Here is a 2570-nt window from a genome sequence, read left to right as displayed (position 1 = left end):
TAATAAAACAAAAGAATACATAGTGTCGCACTTACTTTCCACATTTTAATTTAAATCCAAAAACATTTTCGACAATAATCTAACATGTCTAATCCTATTTCAGGATATATTATAGATATATGAATTATGCCTGTTATGATTTACATCACAAAATACACAAAATAATGATTACAATTATTAATTTTAAGGCTGTAAATAGGTCTATTCGGTCGAATTATTTTTTGTAATGATTTATATTAAAACAAAGTTACTTTATTAAAAGTAGACACGCGTCTGGCAGACACAGCATGATGGAACCCGGATGTATTGCCACTCGAAGTATGCATAACCCCACCCACATCCGATATTTCGGTAAACCAATGCTCTGGCCAGACGGTACTTGCGGATACATCGACTGTTGAACAATCCGGTACAAGAACGTCTGGAATTTTAAAAAAAAAGAAAAAAATAATAATCATTATTCAGTTAAAATTAATATCTTTGTCGGCTTATGCCTATTTGTGGAACTATATTCGATGACGCACCACATTGGCTTTTAGAAACAATGATTCTTTATAAGGATTTCTCGTTATTATTTATTATTAGAAAATTTCTTCTGCGAATTTATTATGAACGATTATACTTCGTATCTTTAATTTAAGCGATCAAATACAACGTCGTGTCTATTTCATTATCTTTTCAAAGGATTATTTGTGTAGGCCTACAATATCATGAACTATTATAGGCATATGGTGTTTTAAACAAAAATAATATGTAAACCAATTGTTCCCCTCATTAAATATGGTTTCATTTTTTTTAATGTTTACAGGACGACAATTGCTTAATGCAATTATTTTTGTCTCCACTGATTCAGAATCTTGAGGGCGACAAATCATGGGTTACGTTGGCAAACATCAAAACTAAAAGAACTCAGTTTTTTAGATGTTCGTGAAGGTTTGGCATTATTGGTGTCGAGCTGCAGTCCTCAATTGGTTTTGCTTTGGGCACAGAGTTTCAGAAAAACCTTAAAATAAAGCAGTGAAGAACCTTTTTCCAGCTGCTGAGAAACATTTTCTGAAAACATTCCCCGAACCTTTTGGAGGACTTCGGGTATACTAAATATATTTTTAACCAATTTTATGTTCAACCCCCAAATACAGGTTCTCTCAAACCATAGACAAAAGAAACAACAAAATTATAATTTTAAATGAGGATCATGGGATTCCCAGTTATTAAGAACTGGAAAGGAATCAGTATTGGAGTGATATTGTATAGCGAAGGAGAAGTGTATATGCATTATATAAAATCATGCAACAAATATGCCTAATAACCTTTCGGCACAATGGACAAAATATGAAGATCAAGAAATAATTCAAAACTCAGTGAAGCACTGTGAATCAGATTCCAGATTTGTAATGATTATATATCTTGAATATATATAATGATTATATATAATGATTATATATCTTGAATGTTAATGTCCAGATAAAAAAAAACAAGATATATAAATTAATATAAAGTAATAATTATATTCAACTTACTGAGTGCATATTGTTTGGCGGAAATACTGTCTGTACCAAGGTTTCTGTAGCACTCTCACCCATACTCCAGCTGCGTTCTGTGCCCAATAGATTTGACCGACAAATGTGCGAGACGGGCAAATATCTCGATAGTAAAAGCCAGCAAATGCCAAATCAAAGTCCCTGTAAAGAATAGAATTCATATATTTAGTGTAATCCTAACTAGATCTACAAGTATCATATTTATACAGACAGATATAAATAGTTATAATTAGGCTCATACCGTGGGAGCCGCGGCTCCCCCCCCCCCCCTTTGTACACACTGTTAAAATTTTAAAGCTTATTCTTGAGCCAATACAAATTCTTTCCTGGGATCACTCAAAATGAATACTTCTAAACATGTAAATATGCATCAGTACCCGTTATACATAGGCCTAATAGAACACATACCGGTAGGCCTAAGCGTGATTTAAAAAAATCTTAAATCCATAAATTTCAGGCTAGGTCTTTTAAGATAGAAATGCGATACTGTGGTTCAATTTCGTTTTTATCCTTTTGTAAGTTTCTTTAAATGTTTGTTTAATAATACTACTACTACTAGTAATAATAATAATAATAACAATGATGATGATGACGATAGTAATAATTGATATTAATATTAACAGTAAAAAGTGAAGAAAATTGTGCTAAATGCGAAAAAAAGTTGTGATTTGTTGATCCTAATATAGTATATATAGTTAAAGCTTAGTAAGCTATAATTAGGCCTAAGTTGTCCTGGATATTAAGTAGATCCCTGATAAAAGATCATGAGAAATTTGTTGGCATTTCATTTTGACTATAGGCCTAATGATAATGTGATGATGATGAATTTTACTATATAAAAGTGTCATTTCCGGCCATCTTGAGAGGTACTATTTCCTGAGGTGGCTGTGAAATCACGTTTTTGAAGTAGGCTTATGTAAAGTACATACTCAAAGACAATGTTTTTAAGCTTTGTTTTCTATGGGATACACACATACATTAATAAGATCTCTATGGTTGTCAAAAATCCCTGATAAAAGATCATGAGAA

At 31.9% G+C, this 2570-nt stretch overlaps 1 long non-coding RNA gene across 1 annotated transcript; it reads right to left on the bottom strand.

Moving 5' to 3' along the window:
* Window positions 1–25: 25 nt before the first annotated feature.
* Window positions 26–1706, bottom strand: LOC117102810. Its single transcript, XR_004444476.1, has 2 exons — window positions 1521–1706; window positions 26–421 (listed from the first exon to the last, which is right to left on the bottom strand). It is a non-coding gene; the product is annotated as an uncharacterized LOC117102810 (long non-coding RNA).
* Between the last annotated feature and the right edge of the window lie 864 nt (window positions 1707–2570).

This window comes from Anneissia japonica, unplaced genomic scaffold, assembly GCF_011630105.1.
Source record: "Anneissia japonica isolate Jap-2015-1 unplaced genomic scaffold, ASM1163010v1 scaffold32248_len650992_cov182, whole genome shotgun sequence".
NCBI lineage: Eukaryota > Metazoa > Echinodermata > Crinoidea > Comatulida > Comatulidae > Anneissia > Anneissia japonica.
The sequence above is the reverse complement of the archived record's forward strand: the minus strand, read 5'-3'. Positions and strand labels throughout refer to the sequence as shown.